Genomic DNA, 12,182 nt, shown 5'->3' with positions numbered 1-12,182 from the left:
GAGTTCATCTTGGTAGATTTTTTTCTTTGACCAGTATGAAGTGTCCTTCCTTATTTTTTTTAGATAACTTTTGGTTGAAATATGATTTTATTTGATATTAGGATGGCTATTCCAGCTTGTTTCTTGGGACCATTTGCTTGGAAAATTGTTTTCCAATATTTTCTTCAGAGGTAGTGTCTGTCTTTGTCACTAAGGTGTGTTTCCTGTATGCAGCAAAATGTTGGGTCCTATTTACATATCCAGTAATTAGTCTATGTCTTTTTATTGGGGAGTTGAGTCCATTGAGGTTAAGAGATATTAAGAAAAAATGATTGTTACTTCCTATTATTTTTGTTGTTAGAGACGGAATTATTTGTGTGTCTATCTTCTTTTGAGTTTGTTGAAAAATTACTCTCTTGCTTTTTCTAGTGTGTAGTTTCCCTCCTTGTGTTGGTGTTTTCCATCTATTATCCTTCTATTATCCTTTGTAGGGCTGGATTTGTGGAAAGATTGTAATTTGTTTTTGTCATGGAATATCTTGGTTTCTCTGTCTAAGGTAATTGAGAGTTTTTCTGGGTATAGTAGCCTGGGCTGGCATTTTTGCTCTCTTAGGGTCTGTATGACATCTGCCTAGGATCTTCTAACTTTCATATTCTGTGGTCAAAAGTCTGGTATAACGCTGATAGGTCTGACTTTATATGCAACTTGACCTTTTTCCTTTACTGCTTTTAATATTCTTTCTTTGTTTAGTGCATTTGGTGTTTTGGTTATTATGTGATGGGAGGAGTATCTTTTTTGGTCCAGTCTATTTGGAGTTCTGTAGGCTTCTTGTATGTTGATGGACATTTCTTCCGTTGGGTTAGGAAAGTTTTCTTCTATAATTTTGTTGAAGATAATCACTCGCCCTTCAAGTTGGGAATCTTCACTCTCTTCTATACCTATTATCCTCAGGTTTGGTCTTCTCATTGTGTCCTGGATTTCCTGGATGTTTTGGGCTAGTAGATTTTTGCTTTTTGCATTTTCTTTGACTGTTGTGTCATTGTTTCCTATGGTATCTTCTGCACCTGAGATTCTCTCTTCTATCTCTTGTATTCTGTTGGTAATACTTATATCTATGACTCCTGATCTCTTTCCTAAGTTTTCTAACTCCATGTTTGTCTCTCTTTGTGATTTCTTTATTGTTTCTATTTCCATTTTTATATCTTGGATGGTTTTGTTTATTTCTTACTGTTTGATTGTGTTTGCTTGTTATTCTTTAAAGTATTTTTGTGTTTCCTCTTTAAAGGCTTCTACATGTTTACCTGAGGTCTCCTGTATTGCTTTAAGAGAGCTACTTATGTCCTTCTTAAAGTCCTCTATCATCATCATGGGAAGTGATTTTAGATCCAGATCTTGCTTTTCCAGTGTGATTGTATATCCAAGACTTGCCATGGTGGGAGAATTGGGTTCTGATGATGCCAAGTAACCTTGGTATCTATTATTTATATTCTTATGATTGCCTCCTGCCATCTGATTTTCTCTATTGCTACCTGCCCTCACTATAACTGACTGGAGCCTGTCCATCCTGTGATCCTGGTTGTGTCAGAACTCCTCAGAATTCAGCTGTCTCTGTGATCCTGTGATCCTGAGATCTTGGATGTGTCAGAGCTTCTGGCAATCAAGCTGCCTCTGGGACCCTGAGATCCTGGTGTGACCAAGATCCTGAGATCCTGGGCATGTTAGAATGCCTGAGAGTGGAGCTTCCTCTGGGTGTTGTGGAACTGGCTGTGGAATTAGTGCCCAAGATCTGCTCAGGGTACTGGCCCAGACTGGAATTCAGGAGTATCCTTTAAGTATATTTATTCTTTCTGTCTGCATTAGACAAACACCCCATGTTTTGTACTTAGTTCTATCTTGAAAGGATTTAGGTAACTCTGGAGAAATTCTCTGAATCCTCCTCCCTCCTAGGATATTCAAGACTTTTGAAGATGTGCAGACCAGCATGCAGAATTTTTTCCTTTATAGATATGTTTTGTGGATTATGTGAATTGTGTATAAAAACCATGATGCCTCTGCATATCACCCTTGTTTTCAAGAGTTTTGAATGCAGGTTTAGATGATTTTCATAAAGTCAAACAATTCATGAGTACTAGATTTGTGCCTGGCTTCAAAGACCATGCCTGTAATAAAATAAAATAATGGATTGAGGAGATGGTTCGGGCATTAAGATCACTTGATGCTCATGCAAAGAACCCAGAACCCATGTAGCAATTAACAACCATCTGTAAGTCCAATTACAGGGGGATTTGATGCTCTCTTCCAGCTTCCATGGGCACCAGGCACATACATGGTACACACATGCACATGCACTCAAGGAAAATACGACACATACACGTAAAAAAAAAACTTCTCTTTTAAAAAAAAATCTTTAAAAGACAAGAAAGGATGATTATTTTGGTTCTTGGTTTCTGAAGGCCAAGCTTTAACAGGACATCATGGTAATAGGGGCGTGTCACAGAGTGGCAGGAAGTCGACAGAGGACTTTGTTCCACCTTGTAAAGAATCTGGAATCTCCTAATAGTGCCACCAATTGGAGACCCAGGCTGTCACATCTGAGCCTGTAGGGCATAGTTTGCATTTAAACTCAACAACTATGATTATTTAAACCAGTGACAGAAACCTAGTCTTATCCCCCCCCCCACCTTCTTGGGAATAAGATATGCCAAATTTTAGCTGGAGCACAAAGCCATCCAGAATAAAGATTGCATGTCTCAGCCTCTGTCAAGTAAGTTTGATGTGGTGGTTTGAATAAAAATGGCCCTCATAGGCTCATATATTTGAATGCTTATCAACAGGGAGTGGCACTCTTTGAGAAGGATTAGGAGGCGTGGCCTTGTTATAGGAAGTATGTCACTGAGAGTGACCTTGGAGATTTCAAAAAGTTTACACCAGGCACATCATTTTTACCCTCCACCTATAGCCTGTGGATCAGGATGCAGCTCTCAGCGACTGCCCCAGTGTGCCACAATGATGATAATGGACTTATCCTCTGAAACTGTAAGCAAGTTCACAATTAAATGCTTTATTTCATAAGAGTTGCCTTAGTCACGGTTTGTCTCCACAGCAATAGAACAGAAACAGCCAGAGGAGTGTGACAGTAAGCTCACAATTGTAGGAATACATTGGTCTTACCATGTTCCCCACGAGCCTAAAACAGCCAGCCTGATAGAAAGGAATAATGGTCTTTTGAAGACACAGTTACAACCACCAATTAAAGAGCTGCAGCATGGAGAGCTAGGGCGGGGCTGTTCAGAAGCTGCTTTGAAAAAGTGTCCAATATATGATATAGTTTCTTCCAAAGCCAGAACCCATGGGTCCAGGAATCAAGGAGTGGGAATGAAATGGTTCTTCATACCATCATGACTAATGACCCACTAGGGAAAATGTGCTTGCTGTTCCCATGATCTTAATTAAGTTCTGCTTGCCTAGAAACTTTGGTTTCAGAGCAGGGAGCACTCTTACCAGGAGACACAACAAACATTTCACTGAACTGGAAGCTCAGAATTCCCACTAGCCACTTTGGGCTTCTGATGACATTAAGGCAACAGGCTAAGGAAGGAATAACAGTATTAGGAGGGATGATTTAATCTAAATTACCATGGGGAACTGGAATTGCTTCTCCACAATAGAGGTAAAAAAAAATAATGTGCAGGAGATTCTTTAGGGTGTCTCTTGGTGGTACCATGTCCTGTGATTAAAGTCAATGGAAAACTACAACAGCCTAATCCAGGCAGGACAACAAAGGGCACAGACCTTTCAGGAATAAAAGGATGGGTCACAACTTCAAGAAAACACTAAAGACCTGAGGTGCTTGTTAAGGGTGGAGAAAATAGAGGATGGGTAGTAGGGAGGTGGTTCTAAACACTAGCTCAGGCCATATGGCCAGTTACAGAAAAGAGGATTATAATCAACAGGAGTGTTTTGTCATAGTTAGTCAAGAATGTGTTCGTACAAATATTTGTGTTTTCTTTCCTTGTTTTTTTTTTTTCAGTCGTGTGTTGTAATATCAATTAAGAGAATATCGGTGGTTTAATATTTAAATTTTGAGATATTAAATGAATGTCCCTCAAGGGACAGTTCCATCTATTCTAAAATTATTAGGGCATTTGCAGTTGTAGATATATGATAGATTGATAGATAGATAATAGGTAAATGATAGAGAGATGATAGATGATTGATAAATGATAGAGATAGATAAATGGATAGATAGATGGTAGATGGATAGATGATAGATGAATAGATGGATAGATAGATGGTAAATGGATAGATGATGGATAGATAGATAGATAGATAGATAGATAGATAGATAGATAATAGATGGTAGACGGATAGATGATAGATGAATAGATAGATAGATAGATAGATAGATAGATAGATAGATAGATAGATAGATAGATAGATGAATAGATGGATAGATAGGTGGTAAATGGATAGATGATAGATGGATAGATGGATAGATAGATAGATAGATAGATAGATAGATAGATAGATAGATAGACAGACATGATAGATTCATTCTGTCAGTTCCACTCACCTACAGAACCATGACCATGCATTAAATCCTAAAGGAGAGCAACCTCTAACAGTTTCTGAAACACCTTCATGTGTGGTGGCACCTACACATTCTGTTTGTTCATTTTCCCTTTGACCTTCCTGCAGGCTGGAGCAATGGCACCATTTTGAACAATGAGATGGAAGTTTATAAGGAATGAGAAAGAGCCTGAGCCTGTCCTCAGTCATGTTGCCATCCTTGCCCCACACTACTTTCTTCTATTTTTCATTTATATGACAATGAAATATACTTCTATCAACAGATACTCTTAGGGGTTTCCTGTCTCCAAACTCTATGCTAGCATTGCTATACCAAAATGCATCTCAATCTGCCATTGCTTTTAAATGAAAAGTCCTAAAATGACTATCAACATCAACTTCACATGAAAAGATGAATCGAGGTATTTAAAGCAACAATGCTCATAAAAATAGAGTTTGTTCAAAGCAAATATGTAACAAACTGATTCCCGAGACAACTGGTGTTGCTCTCAGTTTCTGTCAAATACTGATTTCTTCATCATATTATTCAAAATTCATTTCACAGCAACAAGCTAAGGTGGAACAGAGAAAGAGAAGGCAAGAAAAGGGCTCTACTGTCTCCTACATAAAGATGGTGTGCAGATTCTGTCTTAGTAACAGTGAACAAAATAAGCATTAAGAGTTTAGGGTGGGGCTGCAGCTCATGGTAGGAGTTGGTCTGGTGTGCACAAGGCCCTCCAGTCAATCTTCAGAGCCACACAAAAAAACATAAATGTTTTGTCCTATAACACACTAAATAAATGAATGTGCTGCTTTTAAGTGATTTTTTTAAAGGTGGTAGTTTGACATTATGGTTCGATCTATAGCCTAGAGTGAAATGAAGAAATTTGAATAGTGAGCCATGTTTGAGCAAGGCCAAAGTATTTTCCTTGTATACATAATCCCAGAGAAAGGAATGTAGGAGTCATTTTAATGTTTAATCTCCCTCCCCTACCCCCTCTCTCCTCTGGCTCTCTTTCTCTCTCTCTCTCTCTCTCTCTCTCTCTCTCTCTCTCTCTCTCTCTCTCTCTCTCTCTCTCTCCTATGTGTGTATGTACATATGCATGTGGAGGACACATACCACTACCACTACCACCACCAACAACAACAACAACGACAACAAAGTGGTTGTCTAACAGAGATATTGGGTGTCCTTCCCTTTCGGCTAAGAACATTTTCCTGCTGCTGCTGGGAGGAAGACAGGGCACAGATAGATCTGTGCTTGTCTCCAATGACATTTGCCAAGCATGTGGCACAAGCTATGGTAATCCTGTCTGCAGCTGAGGTGCCAAAGATAATGAATACTTTCTGATTGTCCAGAAAAGTGGGTCCTTAAATCTGTCCTATCCCCACAGAGTTCCCAAAGACTGCTTGAAGATATCACTTGAAGACATGTCTCAATTAACTGCACCTCTAAGCCTGGGAGTTTGAGTACTCTGTTTTCTAATCCCCATATTGCTGAATATATATGAGTTTTGGCTAAGAAGTTCAGGGCAAGATGAAAAACAGCCAAAATTCCCCATTGAGACATATTAAAAATAGTTGTTCTGGGTTACTATTATTTTTGCTGGTGCATAAGCTATGTGGGTATATAAAATACATCTCAAAACTGTAATTATATCTTCGGGGGAAAAACTCTAAATGTGTTTCATGCATATGTATTGAAAGTGAGTTTTAAAAAGTTTTTGTTGGGGTATATATTACTTTTGGTTTATTTAAGTTTATTTTACAGTGCATTAAAATCCAGTAGAAAATTATTAGCTGTAAATGTGCAATAATATTGCATTAACCCAACAAAATATACATTATGTGTATATAATTAGCTGAAAGAGATGTGTTCCCCTTGGTGATTAATGTTCCAAAGCCAAGTTATACTAATCATAAACTTAAATCTAATATATTAAAGAATTAACCTTACTTTCCCTCAGAGAAGTTATGTAGTCTGTGGTGTATTATTTCTCTTAAGAAATCCACCTTGAGGATTGCCTATATTTTAAAATGAGTTATCTTCATCTATTAAAAATAATGGGAGTGCATGTGGTGTGTTGGCTTGTAATGCCAATCTCTGCCACTAGGAGCAGCAGCATCCATTATTTTACATGTGCTGCTGGTGGTTGGGTGTAAAATTTTTGTAGTTTGCATTGTAAGTGAAGAGGTCACTTCTCTTTGAACCTCAGTTCTTTCAGGAAAGATTTGGAGCATAGGGGCTCTAAGGTCATAACCATTAAAGTTTCATGATCTAATAATGGTAGTATTTCAAAGATGAGGCAATGAAGGAAACTTAGTTAAAATCCCAGAAATGACATTAACTTAATTCCATGATGTGCAGCCATAGTCAATTACCCTCTGAATGTCTCAGTCTATTCAGGGTGCTGTCATAAGATATCATAAGCTGGGTGTATAAACAACAGAAATTTATTTCTGAAGGCTCACAGTGAGCTAAGCCCAAGGCATTGGCAGAATCAGTCTCAGGAGAACTGCTTTCTGGGTCTTAGCTGTTTCCTTCTTTCTAGTTATCTCTCTTCTATTAGGGCAATAACACCAATCAATGTTTGCTGTCCTCCTCCTCTGTACCCCTACCCCCTCACTTTCCTCTGTTGTAACATAGGCACCACCCTCCCTCCAGGCCTCCCTTTAATGTGTTCACATCTTCAAAGTACCTGTTTCCAAACAAGATCACAGTCAAGGTGCCAAGTGAGCACTTGATTATAGAGGGGCAATTCAGTCTACTAGGAGGATGGCGATGATGCAAAAGAGGAAGAAGGATGGAAAAAAAAGATGTAGAAAATGAGACCAGTAGCTATTGAGCACATAGAGCAGTTATTGAGCACATAGAGCAGTTATTGAGCACATAGAGCAGTTATTGAGCACATAGAATAGTTATTGAGCACATAGAGTAGTTATTGAGCACATAGAGTAGTTATTGAGCACATAGAGTAGTTATTGAGCACATAGAGCAGTTATTGAGCACATAGAGCAGTTATTGAGCACATAGAGCAGTTATTGAGCACATAGAGTAGTTTTTGAGCCCATAGAATAGTTATTGAGCACATAGAGTATTTATTGAGCACATAGAGCAGTTATTGAGCACATAGAGCAGTTATTGAGCACATAGAGCAGTTATTGAGCACATAGAGTATTTATTGAGCACATAGAGCAGTTATTGAGCACATAGAGTAGTTATTGAGCACATAGAGCAGTTATTGAGCACATAGAGCAGTTATTGAGCACATAGAGTAGTTTTTGAGCCCATAGAATAGTTATTGAGCACATAGAGTATTTATTGAGCACATAGAGCAGTTATTGAGCACATAGAGCAGTTATTGAGCACATAGAGCAGTTATTGAGCACATAGAGCAGTTATTGAGCACATAGAGCAGTTATTGAGCACATAGAGTATTTATTGAGCACATAGAGCAGTTATTGAGCACATAGAGCAGTTATTGAGCACATAGAGTAGTTATTGAGCACAGAGTATACTGCTTCACCATAACCAGTCCCATGGAAAATGTCTCATCTCATTCTCATGCTAACTCGCTTTCTAAGCCACCACTGAGCCCCTGAGAAGCCAAGGCTATTCAATATCTCTGTACTGGCAAAATGAGTATGAGATTCAAATCTGAGATGCCAGACCCTGACCATAGCTCTCTTGCCTTTTATCATCCCATTGTTAAAGAGTCCAATAAGTAAGTCTTTCCGAGTTTATATCTGAAAATTGACAAGCTTGGTTTTGTGCAAGGCAAGCAACTGTATGCAGGCTGGTTTTAGGTAATGAGCAGATGCAGATTACACAGGGTGGGAGGGTGAGGGCAGTGGTATCATCTCCTTACTTTGAAGTCATGTGGGCCAGTGGGAAGCTGCTCCAGAAATAGCACAGAAAGTTCTGAGTGTCCTTCACCATGCTGAGTGCTGACATCTGACATAACTATAATGACATATAAAACTCAAAAGGCTGAAGTAGTACAGTATAGAGGTCTCAGGGGCTTTGACAGGTTCCTGTGTGTGAGTTCATGTGTGTATGCACATGTGTGTGTGCACTTCAAAGTCCACAAAGGGGCTCTGAAATGGTTCATCTGGATTGTCAACTAGTCTGGATTGAGCAATGCTTCTAGGGAAAGAGTCACCCTGAATGAGGACGACACCACCCCATACTGGGGGCTCAGACAGAGTAAGAAAGGAGAGATGGAGAAGCCCACCAGCTCTAGAATCCTCTCTGAGTCCTGGTCACCACCAAGTAGAAACTTTACTCTGTTTTGTTTTGTTTTGTTTTGTTTTGTTTTGTTTTTGTTTTCCCCCCGTCATGATTCCTTGTCCTCACCACAGACCAGCAAAAGAGAGCCATTCATCTTATAGACCAACATCCGTGAAACACTGAGCCAAACTAAACCCTCCTTCCCATAAGTTGCATCTCATAGGGATTTGACACAGTTGAGTCTTTCACATCTAGACTTTAATTTCCCTTGTAGAATTCACTTCATTCTAAAAGAAAAACACCCCTTGGCATCCATTACCCATCAACCCCATAGCACTTTGGCTCCTTCATCAAAACCCCCAGCCTCACCCTTAGCATTAGCAGAGAGCAGAACCTGCTGACATACATTACAATTCCTTTTCCCTCCCAGTGTACCCATACCACAGAGATAGCAATTTTACAGACAGTGAGCACTGAGTTTTTTTTTTTTTAATCCTAAACAAATGTTTGAGAGAAACAAAAGTGAGAAAGCCAGTGAAATATAATAAAGGTGGTTTGCAGATAGGGCAAAGAAATTAAGGAAGGTGATATCCAGGGAGCTGGAGAAGACTCATTGGATCAATGCTTGCTAAACAAGCATGAAGACATGAATTCAATCTGTAGCGCCTGCATACAAAGCCAGGCACTGCAGCATTGACCTGAAATCCCAGCATTCTGGAGGCAGAGACAGAAGAATCCCTGGAGCTTATGGACAACCAGTGTAGCCAAACCAGTGAATTCCACACTTACCTCTATCTCAAACAATCCCTTGATGGTAGTGAGAAGCCGCAGTGGGTAAGGACACTTGCCAGCGAGTTTGACAATCTGAGTTTGATCTCCAGAACCCAAAAAATAGAAGGAGAAAACTGACTACAACAAGTTGTCCTCTGACCTCCACATGTACACTGTACACATGCACACATGTACACTTGCACATATGTATGCACACATACACAAACACACACAAATTTGTAATGGAGAATAATAAGGAAGACACAATATTGACTTCTGGCTTCCTAGTGCATATACAAACACATACACAGGCATCACAGCATACACATGCACACACACACATACACATGCACACACACACATGCACGTGCACACACACACATACGCATGCACACACACACATACACATGCACACACACACATACATGCACGTGCACATGCTATGATACACAAAGTTTGCAGTTTAAAGTTTTCAGAATTCTGATTTAGGAAACAACTCTGACCCCAACACAGACTCGGAGGTGTTTTACAATATCCTACAGGAAGAACAAAGTACAGACATTGCCCCTGAAAATGCAGAACACAGCCATTAAAACTGGAAATTAAAGAGATGTGCTTTTATTCCTGGATCTCAAGGCCTTTTTGTTAAAGGAGATTTCAATTTGGCTGGTCACTCACCATGGTGATTCATCCAGCCAGTCTTTGTATTTTTTTTTCTTATTATTAAATATTGCTGCTGCAGAGACAGGTCAGTATCAGGGCTAGGACAAGGTAGGAGCTTGATTCTGAAGGTCTGGCAGACAATTGCTGATCTAAAAGGAGGTGATGTCACCAACAGGCAGAACTTGTGTTTCGTCCAAGGAGCTGGGGGTCAGGTGAGGGTCACTGACCTGCTCCCTACAAGAGTGGGGGAGCTGAGAGGTAATGGACAGGAAAGCCTGTGGGGCAAGGCTCCATGGAGGGCTGAATTCATGAGTTCCTCTTTCCTGACTCTTCGTTTAAAATAATTCAAGGAATATATTGTGGAACCTTCAAATAAACGGTTTATGCCCACACTGAGTCAGAAAAATCAATTAATTTCTAAAAACCTCACTACTGAAAATAGTGTCATGTCTCTCTTCTTTTTCAAGGTGAATTGGGTTAAAGTCCTTAAAATCCCACTTCATATATGAATGACATAGCTCCTATCATCCATTCATGCCCTGATTGTTGGACTTTTGAGACCTTGTAGTGACCCAAACCATTGCCACACATTAAAAATCAAGGAATAGGCAAAGTGCAAGTGCCTGCCATCTTGGAGCAAAAAAATAAAAAGACAACATAGTAGGTTAAAGTGCTTGTTACATAAGCATGAGAATTCGAGTTCCTAAGGCAGAGAGAGGACGGCAGAGTGCTGCAGCTCTCTGGCCAGCCAGCCTACCAAGCTGAATCAGAAAAGGTGGGCCTGAGTACCAGAGGCTTTCCATGGACATCTCTGGCAAGGCCTGGGGCGAGGGTTCCAGTGAAGGGAAGCGAATGTGGGCAGGGAGGGGAAGTCGCTTCCCTGCTTCTGCTGCACTGGTCGGCTCTACCTCTGTCTCTGCCTTGCAGTAATTCTGTGCTACTCTGCCTGCATTGAGTTGGGTCGGGCTACCAACTAGCCAGTGAGGAGTGGGGCAGGGCGGCAGGACAGCAGGGACTCAGGTGGCACTTCAGGAGAGCAGATTTCATCCCAAGAGTTTCAGCTCTTAGGACAAAAGGCTCGGACGACGGAGTAGTTCTCGCACACCTTTTATTCCCTGGATCGGACTTACATACAGTTTTGGGGCTGATTCGGGGTTTGGCAGCAGGTACTTTTCTCATTGGCTTGGACTGAGAGTTTGGGGAAACTTTATTTGCATGTGGGAGGGCTTGGTGCAGCTACTGTGTGATTGATGCTGAATACCTCCCTGCAGGGGTCCGGGGTGGGGGCTGTGGGAGGCTGTAGCAAAGTGACAGGAGCCAGGTGCCCAGGAGGCATGGTCAAACTCCTTGTGTCCCATGCAGGTGGAAATCACCGCCCACCGAGGCTCTGGGGTTCCAGACCTTTGCTCAACGGGGACCAGGCTGTCTGTGCACAGCCCACCACCCCACAAGAAAGCACTGGGTTCCCTAAGATAATCCAGAAGAGCTATAGAGAAAGACACTTGCTCTTGACCTCAGCCCTCCACAGGCATGCATAGGTATACACACACACACACAATACATACAGCACGCACAGGTACACACACATGCATACACACATGCAATGCATACACATACACATGCACACACATGTAAACATGCAGTACACATATATGTAATACATACAGCACATACACATGCACAGGGATGACTTCATGAGCATCTATCGGACACTGGTGACTAGCCACACGTGCTGCTGTGGGAAAGGAGGGCCGGGTAGAATGAGCGTGTTTAGTGGATGCCACCTGCTCAGAAGGACAATGATAATAACTTCAAAGGACCAGGGGAGTATTTTTCTGATCTGCTGAAGACCTGAGAACCAGGACAACTTCAATAAAACAGCAACATAGAAGTGCCAGTAGTGAGATCCAGGCCTGTTTGGGTCTAAACATGTGTCCTTTTGTGTAGATGAGATTGGTGAAAGGTATAC

The sequence above is a fragment of the Mus musculus genome, chromosome 16, assembly GCF_000001635.26.
Source record: "Mus musculus strain C57BL/6J chromosome 16, GRCm38.p6 C57BL/6J".
NCBI classification, from domain to species: Eukaryota; Metazoa; Chordata; class Mammalia; order Rodentia; family Muridae; genus Mus; species Mus musculus.
Note: the sequence above shows the minus strand (reverse complement) of the source record.